The sequence below is a fragment of the Perca fluviatilis genome, chromosome 1 (assembly GCF_010015445.1).
Source record: "Perca fluviatilis chromosome 1, GENO_Pfluv_1.0, whole genome shotgun sequence".
In the NCBI taxonomy this organism is placed as follows: domain Eukaryota; kingdom Metazoa; phylum Chordata; class Actinopteri; order Perciformes; family Percidae; genus Perca; species Perca fluviatilis.
Window position 1 is genome coordinate 17,191,172 of NC_053112.1, and position 16,964 is coordinate 17,208,135.

General features: G+C 39.1%; 1 protein-coding gene across 1 annotated transcript in view; it reads left to right on the top strand.

The window, feature by feature from the left end:
- Positions 1-16,964, top strand: part of LOC120556305 (deleted in malignant brain tumors 1 protein-like) — a 58,666-nt gene that overhangs the window by 16,508 nt on the left and 25,194 nt on the right. The gene's annotated exons all lie outside the window — the stretch shown is intronic.

Sequence of the window (16,964 nt, forward strand, 5' to 3'; positions counted from 1 at the left end):
TTTTACTTGAGTGAGATTTAAAATGCAGAACCTTTACTTGTAACAAAGTATTTTACATTGTGGCATTGCTACTTCTACTTAACCCTTGTGTTGTCCTTTGGGTCCCAGTGACCCGAAGGACAACATAAGGATTATGTGCTTCCGTTTACTTTGTTGAGAATTGCTCTCTAAAACCGGTTTCTTTTAAAGTAAGTAAGTAAAGGTTATTTCTAGAACACATTTAAACACAGTTTAAGCTGACCAAAATGCTGTACAAACAAGAACTAAGGTGCTGTATTAACCCTTGTTTAGAGAGCAATTCTCAACAAAGTAAATGGAAGTACATAATCCTTGTGTTGTCCTTCGGGTCACTGGGACCCGAAGGACAACACAAGGGTTAAGAAAAAGATCTGATTACTTACCACCACTGCCAAATTGTGTGGTATTGGCCACCCCAGCTTCCACTTTCTTGCTGGTCTGGTGGGTATAAGTCATAAGTACCTCCAAACTACACTGCATTTATGAATCCCAGCACAAACTGTATCCTCTCATGTTTTATTTGAAATAGTACTAAACTGCTTTATGGTAAATGAAGTGGTGAGTAACCACTGCATTGTTTTTTAACCCTCCAGCTGAAGATCACAATACTCTGCTCATGCTCTCTAGGACAGAGGTTCTGAATCTTTTTTCAACCAAGGACCCATTACAACATAGAGAATATACCAGGACCCCTTGGAATAATTTGACATAGCCCATTTTAAAAAAAATAAAGAAACACATTGAATGAAAAGGTGTGTCCAAACTTTTGGCCTGTACTGTATATATTTACCCACAGAGAACTCCCTCTGTTATGTTTAGGTGAAGGTGATAGGTGGGCTTCCAGGGACCAAATCTGAATTTACACAATAACAATAGGGACGACCGGTGTCTGTTAGTTAATGAGCAAAACAGAGAAGAGTTAACACATACAGTACAGGCCAAAAGTTTGGACACACCTTCTCATTTAATGTGTTTCTTTATTTTCATGACTATTTACATTGTAGATTCTCACTGAAGGCATCAAAACTATGAATGAACACATATGGATTATGTACTTATATTTTAGATTCTTCAAAGTAGCCACTGTAGCAGTTCCACTGCTGTAGACCTCTGTTCACAGAGAACCACAAACACACGGGGAGGAATATTTGCCACAGCTCTTTATTTGATGATCGCATCAGCAACGAATTGTCCCACAATCCGTCTGGAGCTCCCTCGCTCCCACTTGGCCCAATGCTCTCGGTCGCAAGGGCAAAACTTGCGCTGTCCAGCCCACCACACTCTGTCCACGTCTCCTCTCTCACTGCAGTCGGCCATCCCCCGCTTGCTCCGGCTCACTACTGCTTTAAAGGGAGAGCATGATTAGACAACTCGCTGGAGCTGTGGCAATCAGTCCCTCCCTACCTGCTCACCTGAGCCACCACATCCTCCCCACAATCCCTCCACACCACCACAGCCACCCTTTTTTGATAACTCAGCAAACCCTTGGTGTTCTCTCAATGAGCTTCATGAGGTAGTCACCTGAAATGGTTTTCACTTCACAGGTGTGCTTTGTCAGCGTTAATTAGTGGAATTTTTTCCCTTATTAATAAAAAAGCAAAGGGTGGCTACTTTGAATAATCTAAAATATAAGACATGTTTTCAGTTATTTCACACTTTTTTGTTAACTACATAATTCCATATGTGTTCATTCATAGTTTTGATGCCTTCAGTGAGAATCTACAATGTAAATAGTCATGAAAATACAGAAACACATTGAATGAGAAGGTGTGTCCAAACTTTTGGCTTGTACTGTACATGTGATCATTGTCAGTCATAACAAGGTTTTTTTGCACGATGCAGGCAATAAATTAATCAAACTTGATTGATTATAATCATACAGTAACCAACCTGTTCAGTCGAGTCACTCCTAATCTGAGTGCCATGTCCTTTCCTCTCCCAATACTTTTGATATTGTTTTAATTCATGTTTTATCTAAATTCTTATCACTCATTTCTTTCGGTTTTAATTACATTCATGTATTTAAAGTTTTGATTGTGTTCTTTAATGATTACAGGTGCTATTTATGGACTGATTGAATCAGTACCCACCAATCTGATAAAGGTAATTGAAAATATCATTGGTGCTGTAAACTGGTATAATTTCTCAAGCAGGAGCTTGGGTCTGTCTATGTGATGGTACAGTTGCGTTTTCGTGCCAAAATTATGACTTTACTTTAAAGCTGTAAAGCAGATACTTAAACTGTGCTGAGCAATGACTATCTTGCTATGAAACATTTCTTTTACAAAACAAATAATCTGCCAAAAGCTTGTGGTATGAAGAACTTAAGTGTTTATCTTGGACAACATGTATTGTTTAAGTTGGGTGCAGATGACATCAATTACTCCTGCCCACGTCTTAAAGGCAAAAACACATCAGCTGTGTATGTAACATGTATGAAAATAAGAGTTCCAATACTAAGTAAACCCACAAACTGTGCTAAGTGCTAAGTGGCCCTGATAGACAGAATATGAAACTGACCTACTTTCTATGACCATTTTGAACAGGAAAGATGTGCAAGTTTCCAACTTGAAATACAATTTGTGTGGCAACATTTTTGATTATAATATTAATTAAAGCTGCGGGCAGCGATGGACAGGCCCTCGCGCCTTGGCGCACGTCGGGGTTAACGGCGGACGCCGCTCCTTGCGACCATGCATTCGTGCTGCGCTCAGACGGCGTCAACAATGAAAAGGGAACTCCCCGCCGAGTTCAACGATACCTCACACAAGACTCTAAGTCATACGGTTCATTAGGTGTGAAAAGGGGCGTGGCTTAAGCATAGGGGGCGGGCCAAAACATTACCAATGAATAAGGCAGGCAGTCTTTGCTGAGTTCAATGACACCTCACACAATATTCTACCTTAAACAGTTCAAATGTTATAAAAGGGGCGTGACCTTAGTAAGTGGGCGTGGCCATATTATAGGGGGTGGCTCAGTATCACACGTAGACCACACATTCTGAGTTTCATGCAAATCGGATGATGTTTGTCACATAAGGCGCATTTCCTGTTGCCAGTGGGGGGCGCTATGACCAAAAGTCAATTTTGGCCTGTAGGTGTCCTCAGGCCTGGACCCTTGTTAATCGTGAGAAATTTCGGGCAGATACGACAACGTACACTCAAGTTACAACAATTTCTTTGTTCATCGCTAAACACTCAAAATGGCCGCCACGCCACGGCCACACCGTCTGACGAAAAGTTTTTCTTTTAATAAATTTTCATCGTTAAGGTGTTGGGATGGTACAGACCAAGTTTGAAGTCCATCGGATGAAATCTCTAGGAGGAGTTCGTTAAAGTATAGCACCTTGACTTTTAGGCCTACTTCCTGTTGCCACTAGGGGAGCCAGTTGGACAATGTACACTCGAGTTACACCCACTTCCTGTTTCGGCGGCGAAAAGCACAAAATGGCCGCCCCGCCACGGCCACACCCTATGACGAAAAGTTTTTCTTTTAACAACTTTTCATCTTTAACGTCTTAAGATGGCACAGACCGAGTTTGAAGTTGATCGGATGAAATCTCTAGGAGGAGTTCGTTAAAGTACGACATGTGGAAATGGCCAAAATCGCACTAATTTCGAACTTTGAAATCAAAATGGCGGACTTCCTGTTGGGTTTATGGTATTGCTCTAATGAAGGTTTTTGTACATCTTGACATGTTACATATGTGTACCAAGTTTCGTGAGTCTACGTTAAACGCACTGCAGGGGCTCAATTTTTTGAGAGGAACCTCACATTTAGGAGGGCCAGCTTACACATAACCACTGGTAATGGGACAGTAGTGCATTTTATGTAAAGCAGATTGTTTTTATTAACCCTATTAGTTGAGGACAGGAGGCCCTTTCTGTGACAGCAGTCTGAATGGGGAGATGGACCGGTGGTGGTGTTGATGGCAAGGGAGGACAGTAGGGGAGGCTAGTGCTGCAAAAGGTGTCCTGAGCTAATGCCAGAGAGGGAGAAAGGGATTCCAGGATGTGTGTGTGTTGTGTAAATAGAAAATTGCGTGGTGAGGACTGCATAGCACACTGGACGTTAGCGGATAGCACCTGTGAGCCCAGCCTGTTAGGATGAATGCCGTCTCTCATAAAGAGAGAATATTGATCCCAAAAAAGATTACAATTGTCAACAAAACCAACATTGTGTGCCCCACATGAAAACAGATTTGCCACAATGTTTTAGAAGCTTAACAAGTTGGTTAAAATCTGTTTGGGTCAGCTCCGACTGTTGGCAGACTGTATCGTTGGATCCCACATGAAAAATTATCCTTTTTATGGAAGTCGGGAGTGCAGGTAATAGATCCTGGAGTTTTTCCCAGATGACAATGACCATGGCACCTGGGAGCCAGTGTGTAGCTGCATTAAAGAAACGTACACTCCTGATAATGGAATCACCGATGATCAACATAGTAGGGGAGAAAAGTGGATGAGGGGATGGAGACTGGGTGTTGACAGCACCGTGGGTGGACCAAACAGAGAGTTGTAGTGGTGTAGTGGGGCCTTGTTGGAGGGTGTCCAGCAGCAGACTCAGGACGAGGGAGGCCACTGGATCTTCTGACAGCATCCCTTATGAGCTGCCGGTGAACGGAGGAAACCCCTCGCCTTTTTCATTGGAGGTCAATAAAGGCATCCCTCTGGTCGTGAGCTACGGTGGGAGCCAGAGCCAGATGGTCACCTGCCATTGGCCCATCCGCTTGGACGGGGTCCAGAGCCTGCCGGGCAGGGGAAACATGGAGGGGAGCCTGAGGTGGGGCGTTGTCGGCCAGCTGGTGAGTCGAGGCCGGTGGAGGAGCCAGAGTCGGAGGATCATCAGTAGCCAGTAGTGCAAAGCGGTTCGAGATGTTTAGGCTAGGTGGTGATGCCTTGCTTGTACTAGCTGTTTACTTTGGATGACCACAGATCTGTACTATGGAACACAACGACTGTGGAGGGATCCCAATGGACTGTGTCCTGCAGGGCTGCTGTGAGAGATGCCAGCCGCTTGGATTGCCCGGCAGCTACATCCATGTTGGACAGGAGAGCTTCTTGTCCTCTTGGAGAGTTTTTGGATTTCATTTTGAAGGTAGATGATCTTCTTTGCAGCTTGGTTGAGTAGTATAGATTCCTCAGGTGTTGTTGCCATGCTGAGTGTTGTGTGACTAGTTGTCCTTTTTGGGAAAACAGGTGGGCTTTGTCAGGGTTAATTAGTAACATTTTTTCCCTTATTAATAAAAAAAGCAAAGGGTGGCTACTTTGAATAATCTAAAATATAAGACATGTTTTCAATTATTTCACACTTTTTTGTTAAGTACATAATTCCATATGTCTTCATTAATAGTTTTGATGCTTTCAGTGAGAATCTACAATGTAACTAGTCATGAAAATAAAAAGGAAATGCATTTGAATGAGAAGGTGTGTCCAAACTTGTGGCCTGTACTGTACATCAACACTAGATTTTAATCTGAGCTCACATTACCAGTGAAAGATGTAGAGAATGTCAAAACTGGTCAGACAGTTTCGGTGAAACTGGTCAGACAGTTTCGGTGAAACTGGCTGAGGTATCTTAAACCATCTTAAAACTCTGACACACCTTTGGTTTCACTGAATCCTACAGACTGGCTCATTTGTTAAAGCAAAACTATGTTCATATCTGTAAATATCCGTTTGCAGTTTTTCAATTTGGTAACATAAAATGCATTTTGAATGAGCTTCACCAAATTTTGTGATACAACTATATCTATATATCTGAACTATATAGAGGTAACTAGAAAATGAAAATAGAAAATGCGTGGGAATGCTGAATAGCTGAATTGCTAAAGCTAAACTGGATGAATTGCTCAAATCCGTAAGAAGAAGTTGAAGTAGTGAGAATAGTTGAAAAAGTGGAAATCGTTAAAAAGTTCAAAGGTGACGCTAAACTGAATTGTTGGCTATAAAAGTTGAAAAATGACAAAATATGTAGAACATTGTGAGGTCTTTAGCTGAAGCTGAAGAATAGTTGAAAAAGTGGAAATTGGTTCAATAAATATGAATTTCATTGAAAAGTTGAAGAACACCACTAATAAAATATAAAATAATTATAATAATAAAATAATTTCTTTAAATACATTTGTAGAAAAGCGGTAAGCTAAACTGTAAAACTGTCAAAAGTGGAAGTTTCAATAAATTGACTAAAAAGACTTATTATCAGCCATACCCATTGCATAGAACAAACAAGAGAGAAAGAGAGGGATAGAGAGGAAAGGAGAGAGAGAGCGGGAAAGAAAGATAGAGAGAGAGGGGGAGGGAGGGAGGGAGAGAGGGAGGGAGGAGGGATGGAGAGAGAAGGAAATGGAGAGAGAGAGGGACAGGGAGAGAGAGAGAGGGGGGGATGAGAGAGAGAGGGAAAGACAAAGAGAGAGAAGGAGAGAGAGAGGGAGAGACAAAGAGAGAGAAAGAGGAGAGAGAGAGGATAGAGAGAGAGAGAGAGGATAGAGAGGAGAGGCAAAGGGAAAGAAACAGACAGAGAGAGAGGGAGAAAGAGAGTGATAGAGAGAGAAAGGAAGAGAGGGGGAGGTAGAGACAGGGAGGGAGAAGGAGGGAGAGAGTGAAAGAAAAAGAGAGAGAGGGATAGAGAGAGAAAGAGAGAGAGACAGATAGAGAGGTAGAGAGAGGCAGATGGAAAAAGAGAGATAGAGAGGGGGAGCCATAGCCTGATAGCTGAATATGTTGTGAACATTTTAAAGTTTTTTTGGCGTCTGTAGGTGAAAGTATGAAGGAGCTGAACATTTTGGGAGCGGAAGAAGATTTAAAGGAGTAGAAGGCTGCTCTCATTCACTTTAATGTTAAAAAAAAGTGTTAAAAAGCTTAAAATTAAAAAAAGTATAAATAGTAGAAAAAAAGTTGAAGAAGTCCCATCATTAGCTGAAAGAACTGAACATTTGAAAAGTTGAATGGTTTAAATAGGTTAAAGTATGCAGAAGTTACGCAGAGCCAAAAAACGTACAGAAGAGGGAAATAAATAAAATCGGATACAATAGGTGGAATGCTGTAAAACAGCATTCCACCTATTACAAAATTGTTGCATATCTGAATAAGACTGGCTAACAGTACATCTGCTGTTTGACATGTCCTGAAAAGTGAGGACAACACAGCCTACAGTAAAGAGTCTCCATGATAGGAGGAGATGGTATTTGATTATTCAGAATTTCCAAGAAACTCTATTCAAACTCTAAAATGTTCCTGTCCTGTCTACCCCATTGTAATATTGTATGTCTGTATATGTATGATCAGGTTGATGGCTAATTTCGCTGGTACTTGTGACTATGTGACAATAAAGGCTACTACTACTACTATTAGTAGCTGGGCTGGACAAAAATGTGGCGGAATGACACAGACACACGTACAAATGCACACAAACATACACACACACACACACACACACACACACACACACACACGTTTATTTCTAATGAAGTGTTTTTATCTGTGTAAACCACACCTGCAAAGAATGACAGTGTTGCTGGCAGGAGTTTAAGGAAGAGGTTTGGATCCAGAAAAAAAAGCTGAACACACACACACACACACACACACACACAGACACACACAAACACATACACACAGCAATTACTACCAGCTACTCCGTGTGCTGCTACTACTATTTCTTTACAGAAAAAGCCTTAACATTGATAGCAGCCTGAATTGGAAGTGATGAAAATAATACTAACTTACTTCTGTCTGTAAATGTTAACCTGTATAATGTCTCACCGTTTCCTGTTGCTCTGCTTTTTAAAACATCTTACCAAAGGACTACAGTTGAAAATTAGCTGCTGACACATTTACACAAATGTTGGACAGGAGAGCTTCTTGTCCTCTTGGAGAGTTTTTGGATTTCATTTTGAAGGTAGATGATCTTCTTTGCAGCTTGGTTGAGTAGTATAGATTCCTCAGGTGTTGTTGCCATGCTGAGTGTTGTGTGACTAGTTGTCCTTTTTGGGAAAACAGGTGGGCTTTGTCAGGGTTAATTAGTAACATTTTTTCCCTTATTAATAAAAAGGAAAAGGGTGGCTACTTTGAATAATCTAAAATATAAGACATGTTTTCAATTATTTCACACTTTTTGTTAAGTACATAATTCCATATGTCTTCATTAATAGTTTTGATGCTTTCAGTGAGAATCTACAATGTAACTAGTCATGAAAATAAAAAGGAAATGCATTTGAATGAGAAGGTGTGTCCAAACTTGTGGCCTGTACTGTACATCAACACTAGATTTTAATCTGAGCTCACATTACCAGTGAAAGATGTAGAGAATGTCAAAACTGGTCAGACAGTTTCGGTGAAACTGGTCAGACAGTTTCGGTGAAACTGGCTGAGGTATCTTAAACCATCTTAAAACTCTGACACACCTTTGGTTTCACTGAATCCTACAGACTGGCTCATTTGTTAAAGCAAAACTATGTTCATATCTGTAAATATCCGTTTGCAGTTTTTCAATTTGGTAACATAAAATGCATTTTGAATGAGCTTCACCAAATTTTGTGATACAACTATATCTATATATCTGAACTATATAGAGGTAACTAGAAAATGAAAATAGAAAATGCGTGGGAATGCTGAATAGCTGAATTGCTAAAGCTAAACTGGATGAATTGCTCAAACTGCAGAAGAAGAAGTTGAAGTAGTGAGAATAGTTGAAAAAGTGGAAATCGTTAAAAAGTTCAAAGTTGACGCAAACTGAATTGTTGGCTATAAAAGTGAAAAATGACAAAATATGTAGAACATTGTGAGGTCTTTAGCTGAAGCTGAAGAATAGTTGAAAAAGGTGGAAAGTGGTTCAATAAATATGAATTTCATTGAAAAGTTGAAGAACACCACTAATAAAATATAAAATAATTATAATAATAAAATAATTTCTTTAAATACATTTGTAGAAAAGCGGTAAGCTAAACTGTAAAACTGTCAAAAGTGGAAGTTTCAATAAATTATTAACAAAAGACTTATTATCAGCCATACCCATTGCATAGAACAAACAAGAGAGAAAGAGAGGGATAGAGAGGAAAGGAGAGAGAGCGGGGGAAAGAAAGATAGAGAGAGAGGGGGAGGGAGGGAGGGAGAGAGGGAGGGAGGAGGGATGGAGAGAGAAGGAAATGGAGAGAGAGAGGGACAGGGAGAGAGAGAGAGGGGGGGATGAGAGAGAGAGGGAAAGACAAAGAGAGAGAAGGAGAGAGAGAGGGAGAGACAAAGAGAGAGAAAGAGGAGAGAGAGAGGATAGAGAGAGAGAGAGGATAGAGAGGGAGAGAGGCAAAGGGAAAGAAACAGACAGAGAGAGAGAGGGAAAGAGAGTGATAGAGAGAGAAAGGAAGAGAGGGGGAGGTAGAGACAGGGAGGGAGAAGGAGGGAGAGAGTGAAAGAAAAAGAGAGAGAGGGATAGAGAGAGAAAGAGAGAGAGACAGATAGAGAGGTAGAGAGAGGCAGATGGAAAAAGAGAGATAGAGAGGGGGAGCCATAGCCTGATAGCTGAATATGTTGTGAACATTTTAAAGTTTTTTTGGCGTCTGTAGGTGAAAGTATGAAGGAGCTGAACATTTTGGGAGCGGAAGAAGATTTAAAGGAGTAGAAGGCTGCTCTCATTCACTTTAATGTTAAAAAAAAGTGTTAAAAAGCTTAAAATTAAAAAAAGTATAAATAGTAGAAAAAAAGTTGAAGAAGTCCCATCATTAGCTGAAAGAACTGAACATTTGAAAAGTTGAATGGTTTAAATAGGTTAAAGTATGCAGAAGTTACACAGAGCCAAAAAACGTACAGAAGAGGGAATAATTAATAAAATTGAATAACAATAGGTGGAATGCTGTAAAACAGCATTCCACCTATTACAAAATTGTTGCATATCTGAATAAGACTGGCTAACAGTACATCTGCTGTTTGACATGTCCTGAAAAGTGAGGACAACACAGCCTACAGTAAAGAGTCTCCATGATAGGAGGAGATGGTATTTGATTATTCAGAATTTCCAAGAAACTCTATTCAAACTCTAAAATGTTCCTGTCCTGTCTACCCCATTGTAATATTGTATGTCTGTATATGTATGATCAGGTTGATGGCTAATTTCGCTGGTACTTGTGACTATGTGACAATAAAGGCTACTACTACTACTATTAGTAGCTGGGCTGGACAAAAATGTGGCGGAATGACACAGACACACGCCAACCCACAAACATACACACACACACACACACACACACACACACAAAAACGCGTATTTCTAATGAAGTGTTTTTATCTGTGTAAACCACACCTGCAAAGAATGACAGTGTTGCTGGCAGGAGTTTAAGGAAGAGGTTTGGATCCAGAAAAAAAAGCTGAACACACACACACACACACACACACACAGACACACACAAACACATACACACAGCAATTACTACCAGCTACTCCGTGTGCTGCTACTACTATTTCTTTACAGAAAAAGCCTTAACATTGATAGCAGCCTGAATTGGAAGTGATGAAAATAATACTAACTTACTTCTGTCTGTAAATGTTAACCTGTATAATGTCTCACCGTTTCCTGTTGCTCTGCTTTTTAAAACATCTTACCAAAGGACTACAGTTGAAAATTAGCTGCTGACACATTTACACAAATGTTGGACAGGAGAGCTTCTTGTCCTCTTGGAGAGTTTTTGGATTTCATTTTGAAGGTAGATGATCTTCTTTGCAGCTTGGTTGAGTAGTATAGATTCCTCAGGTGTTGTTGCCATGCTGAGTGTTGTGTGACTAGTTGTCCTTTTTGGGAAAACAGGTGGGCTTTGTCAGGGTTAATTAGTAACATTTTTTCCCTTATTAATAAAAAAAGCAAAGGGTGGCTACTTTGAATAATCTAAAATATAAGACATGTTTTCAATTATTTCACACTTTTTTGTTAAGTACATAATTCCATATGTCTTCATTAATAGTTTTGATGCTTTCAGTGAGAATCTACAATGTAACTAGTCATGAAAATAAAAAGGAAATGCATTTGAATGAGAAGGGTGGCCAAACTTGTGGCCTGTACTGTACATCAACACTAGATTTTAATCTGAGCTCACATTACCAGTGAAAGATGTAGAGAATGTCAAAACTGGTCAGACAGTTTCGGTGAAACTGGCTGAGGTATCTTAAACCATCTTAAAACTCTGACACACCTTTGGTTTCACTGAATCCTACAGACTGGCTCATTTGTTAAAGCAAAACTATGTTCATATCTGTAAATATCCGTTTGCAGTTTTTCAATTTGGTAACATAAAATGCATTTTGAATGAGCTTCACCAAATTTTGTGATACAACTATATCTATATATCTGAACTATATAGAGGTAACTAGAAAATGAAAATAGAAAATGCGTGGGAATGCTGAATAGCTGAATTGCTAAACTGGATGAATTGCTCAAATCCGTAAGAAGAAGTTGAAGTAGTGAGAATAGTTGAAAAAGTGGAAATCGTTAAAAAGTTCAAAGTTGACGCTAAACTGAATTGTTGGCTATAAAAGTTGAAAAATGACAAAATATGTAGAACATTGTGAGGTCTTTAGCTGAAGCTAAAGAATAGTTGAAAAAGTGGAAATTGGTTCAATAAATATGAATTTCATTGAAAAGTTGAAGAACACCACTAATAAAATATAAAATAATTATAATAATAAAATAATTTCTTTAAATACATTTGTAGAAAAGCGGTAAGCTAAACTGTAAAACTGTCAAAAGTGGAAGTTTCAATAAATTGACTAAAAAGACTTATTATCAGCCATACCCATTGCATAGAACAAACAAGAGAAAGAGAGGGATAGAGAGGAAAGGAGAGAGAGAGCGGGAAAGAAAGATAGAGAGAGAGGGGGAGGGAGGGAGGGAGAGAGGGAGGGAGGAGGGATGGAGAGAGAAGGAAATGGAGAGAGAGAGGGACAGGGAGAGAGAGAGAGGGGGGATGAGAGAGAGAGAGGGAAAGACAAAGAGAGAGAAGGAGAGAGAGAGGGAGAGACAAAGAGAGAGAAAGAGAAAGAGAGAGAAGAGAGAGAGGATAGAGAGGGAGAGAGGCAAAGGGGAAAGAAACAGACAGAGAGAGAGAGGGAAAGAGAGTGATAGAGAGAGAAAGGAAGAGAGGGGGAGGTAGAGACAGGGAGGGAGAAGGAGGGAGAGAGTGAAAGAAAAAGAGAGAGAGGGATAGAGAGAGAAAGAGAGAGAGACAGATAGAGAGGTAGAGAGAGGCAGATGGAAAAAGAGAGATAGAGAGGGGGAGCCATAGCCTGATAGCTGAATATGTTGTGAACATTTTAAAGTTTTTTTGGCGTCTGTAGGTGAAAGTATGAAGGAGCTGAACATTTTGGGAGCGGAAGAAGATTTAAAGGAGTAGAAGGCTGCTCTCATTCACTTTAATGTTAAAAAAAAGTGTTAAAAAGCTTAAAATTAAAAAAAGTATAAATAGTAGAAAAAAAGTTGAAGAAGTCCCATCATTAGCTGAAAGAACTGAACATTTGAAAAGTTGAATGGTTTAAATAGGTTAAAGTATGCAGAAGTTACCGAGAGCCAAAAAACGTACAGAAGAGGGAATAATAAATAAAATCGACATAATAGGTGGAATGCTGTAAAACAGCATTCCACCTATTACAAAAATTGTTGCATATCTGAATAAGACTGGCTAACAGTACATCTGCTGTTTGACATGTCCTGAAAAGTGAGGACAACACAGCCTACAGTAAAGAGTCTCCATGATAGGAGGAGATGGTATTTGATTATTCAGAATTTCCAAGAAACTCTATTCAAACTCTAAAATGTTCCTGTCCTGTCTACCCCATTGTAATATTGTATGTCTGTATATGTATGATCAGGTTGATGGCTAATTTCGCTGGTACTTGTGACTATGTGACAATAAAGGCTACTACTACTACTATTAGTAGCTGGGCTGGACAAAAATGTGGCGGAATGACACAGACACACGTACAAATGCACACAAACATACACACACACACACACACACACACACACACACACACACGTTTATTTCTAATGAAGTGTTTTTATCTGTGTAAACCACACCTGCAAAGAATGACAGTGTTGCTGGCAGGAGTTTAAGGAAGAGGTTTGGATCCAGAAAAAAAAGCTGAACACACACACACACACACACACACACAGACACACACAAACACATACACACAGCAATTACTACCAGCTACTCCGTGCTGCTACTATACTATTTCTTTACAGAAAAAGCCTTAACATTGATAGCGCCCTGAATTGGAAGTGATGAAAATAATAATAACTTACTTCTGTCTGTAAATGTTAACCTGTATAATGTCTCAACGTTTCCTGTTGCTCTGCTTTTTAAAACATCTTACCAAAGGACTACAGTTGAAAATTAGCTGCTGACACATTTACACAAATGTTGGACAGGAGAGCTTCTTGTCCTCTCTGGGAGAGTTTTTGATTTCATTTTGAAGGTAGATGATCTTCTTTGCAGCTTGGTTGAGTAGTATAGATTCCTCAGGTGTTGTTGCCATGCTGAGTGTTGTGTGACTAGTTGTCCTTTTTGGGAAAACAGGTGGGCTTTGTCAGGGTTAATTAGTAACATTTTTTCCCTTATTAATAAAAAAAGCAAAGGGTGGCTACTTTGAATAATCTAAAATATAAGACATGTTTTCAATTATTTCACACTTTTTTGTTAAGTACATAATTCCATATGTCTTCATTAATAGTTTTGATGCTTTCAGTGAGAATCTACAATGTAACTAGTCATGAAAATAAAAAGGAAATGCATTTGAATGAGAAGGTGTGTCCAAACTTGTGGCCTGTACTGTACATCAACACTAGATTTTAATCTGAGCTCACATTACCAGTGAAAGATGTAGAGAATGTCAAAATCTGGTCAGACAGTTTCGTTGAAACTGGCTGAGGTATCTTAAACCATCTTAAAACTCTGACACACCTTTGGTTTCACTGAATCCTACAGACTGGCTCATTTGTTAAAGCAAAACTATGTTCATATCTGTAAATATCCGTTTGCAGTTTTTCAATTTGGTAACATAAAATGCATTTTGAATGAGCTTCACCAAATTTTGTGATACAACTATATCTATATATCTGAACTATATAGAGGTAACTAGAAAATAATAGAAAATAGAATGCGTGGAATGCTGAATAGCTGAATTGCTAAACAACTGGATGAATTGCTCAAATGCGTAAAGAAGTTGAAGTAGTGAGAATAGTTGAAAAAGTGGAAATCGTTAAAAAGTTCAAAGTTGACGCTAAACTGAATTGTTGGCTATAAAAGTTGAAAAATGACAAAATATGTAGAACATTGTGAGGTCTTTAGCTGAAGCTGAAGAATAGTTGAAAAAGTGGAAATTGGTTCAATAAATATGAATTTCATTGAAAAGTTGAAGAACACCACTAATAAAATATAAAATAATTATAATAATAAAATAATTTCTTTAAATACATTTGTAGAAAAGCGGTAAGCTAAACTGTAAAACTGTCAAAAGTGGAAGTTTCAATAAATTGACTAAAAAGACTTATTATCAGCCATACCCATTGCATAGAACAAACAAGAGAGAAAGAGAGGGATAGAGAGGAAAGGAGAGAGAGAGCGGGAAAGAAAGATAGAGAGAGAGGGGGAGGGAGGGAGGGAGAGAGGGAGGGAGGAGGGATGGAGAGAGAAGGAAATGGAGAGAGAGAGGGACAGGGAGAGAGAGAGAGGGGGGGATGAGAGAGAGAGGGAAAGACAAAGAGAGAGAAGGAGAGAGAGAGGGAGAGACAAAGAGAGAGAAAGAGGAGAGAGAGAGGGATAGAGAGAGAGAGAGGATAGAGAGGGAGAGAGGCAAAGGGAAAGAAACAGACAGAGAGAGAGAGGGAAAGAGAGTGATAGAGAGAGAAAGGAAGAGAGGGGGAGGTAGAGACAGGGAGGGAGAAGGAGGGAGAGAGTGAAAGAAAAAGAGAGAGAGGGATAGAGAGAGAAAGAGAGAGAGACAGATAGAGAGCAGAGAGAAGCAAATGAAAAAGAGAGATAGAGAGGGGGAGCCATAGCCTGATAGCTGAATATGTTGTGAACATTTTAAAGTTTTTTTGGCGTCTGTAGGTGAAAGTATGAAGGAGCTGAACATTTTGGGAGCGGAAGAAGATTTAAAGGAGTAGAAGGCTGCTCTCATTCACTTTAATGTTAAAAAAAAGTGTTAAAAAGCTTAAAATTAAAAAAAGTATAAATAGTAGAAAAAAAGTTGAAGAAGTCCCATCATTAGCTGAAAGAACTGAACATTTGAAAAGTTGAATGGTTTAAATAGGTTAAAGTATGCAGAAGTTACGCAGAGCCAAAAAACGTACAGAAGAGGGAATAATAAATAAAATCGAATAACAATAGGTGGAATGCTGTAAAACAGCATTCCACCTATTACAAAATTGTTGCATATCTGAATAAGACTGGCTAACAGTACATCTGCTGTTTGACATGTCCTGAAAAGTGAGGACAACACAGCCTACAGTAAAGAGTCTCCATGATAGGAGGAGATGGTATTTGATTATTCAGAATTTCCAAGAAACTCTATTCAAACTCTAAAATGTTCCTGTCCTGTCTACCCCATTGTAATATTGTATGTCTGTATATGTATGATCAGGTTGATGGCTAATTTCGCTGGTACTTGTGACTATGTGACAATAAAGGCTACTACTACTACTATTAGTAGCTGGGCTGGACAAAAATGTGGCGGAAATGACACAGACACACGATAAATGCACACAAACATACACACACACACACACACACACACACACACACACACAGTGTTTATTTCTAATGAAGTGTTTTTACTGTGTAAACCACACCTGCAAAGAATGACAGTGTTGCTGGCAGGAGTTTAAGGAAGAGGTTTGGATCCAGAAAAAAAGCTGAACACACACACACACACACACACACACACAGACACACACAAACACATACACACAGCAATTACTACCAGCTACCCCGGTGCTGCTACTACTATTTCTTTACAGAAAAAGCCTTAACATTGATAGCAGCCTGAATTGGAAGTGATGAAAATAATACTAACTTACTTCTGTCTGTAAATGTTAACCTGTATAATGTCTCACCGTTTCCTGTTGCTCTGCTTTTTAAAACATCTTACCAAAGGACTACAGTTGAAAATTAGCTGCTGACACATTTACACAAATGTTGGACAGGAGAGCTTCTTGTCCTCTTGGAGAGTTTTTGGATTTCATTTTGAAGGTAGATGATCTTCTTTGCAGCTTGGTTGAGTAGTATAGATTCCTCAGGTGTTGTTGCCATGCTGAGTGTTGTGTGACTAGTTGTCCTTTTTGGGAAAACAGGTGGGCTTTGTCAGGGTTAATTAGTAACATTTTTTCCCTTATTAATAAAAAAAGCAAAGGGTGGCTACTTTGAATAATCTAAAATATAAGACATGTTTTCAATTATTTCACACTTTTTTGTTAAGTACATAATTCCATATGTCTTCATTAATAGTTTTGATGCTTTCAGTGAGAATCTACAATGTAACTAGTCATGAAAATAAAAAGGAAATGCATTTGAATGAGAAGGTGTGTCCAAACTTGTGGCCTGTACTGTACATCAACACTAGATTTTAATCTGAGCTCACATTACCAGTGAAAGATGTAGAGAATGTCAAAACTGGTCAGACAGTTTCGGTGAAACTGGCTGAGGTATCTTAAACCATCTTAAAACTCTGACACACCTTTGGTTTCACTGAATCCTACAGACTGGCTCATTTGTTAAAGCAAAACTATGTTCATATCTGTAAATATCCGTTTGCAGTTTTTCAATTTGGTAACATAAAATGCATTTTGAATGAGCTTCACCAAATTTTGTGATACAACTATATCTATATATCTGAACTATATAGAGGTAACTAGAAAATGAAAATAGAAAATGCGTGGGAATGCTGAATAGCTGAATTGCTAAAGCTAAA